Genomic DNA, 319 nt, shown 5'->3' on the forward strand with positions numbered 1-319 from the left:
TTCAGTAATCATCCAGAACATCACTGCAGCAAGAAATGCCAAAGCTTTCATGCTTCACCCTCTGGCACACACCAATAAGCTCCATTGTGTATATTCAGGTAAGACAAGAGTTTGAGCTGGTTCCTTATTTGACAAGGAACTGCCAGGGAAGACAGTAAGCTCTATCTAGTAAGAAAATGAAAGGTAGATCAACATTATCCTCATAGAGAGTAAGCTACAACATAATATATTCTAATGGTATCCTGGATGAGCAGCTAAGTACATAATAGGACATTATTAATAAAACTGGAGGTCTTTGACAAGAGTATCTTATTCTAGA

At 37.6% G+C, this 319-nt stretch overlaps 1 protein-coding gene across 1 annotated transcript in view; it reads right to left on the reverse strand.

Moving 5' to 3' along the window:
- The window catches only part of LOC119591021 (CLK4-associating serine/arginine rich protein-like), a gene marked incomplete in the record, with an annotated part of 19061 nt that overhangs the window by 17192 nt on the left and 1550 nt on the right, over positions 1-319 (reverse strand).

Source organism: Penaeus monodon, chromosome 28 (assembly GCF_015228065.2).
Source record: "Penaeus monodon isolate SGIC_2016 chromosome 28, NSTDA_Pmon_1, whole genome shotgun sequence".
Classification (NCBI taxonomy): Eukaryota; Metazoa; Arthropoda; class Malacostraca; order Decapoda; family Penaeidae; genus Penaeus; species Penaeus monodon.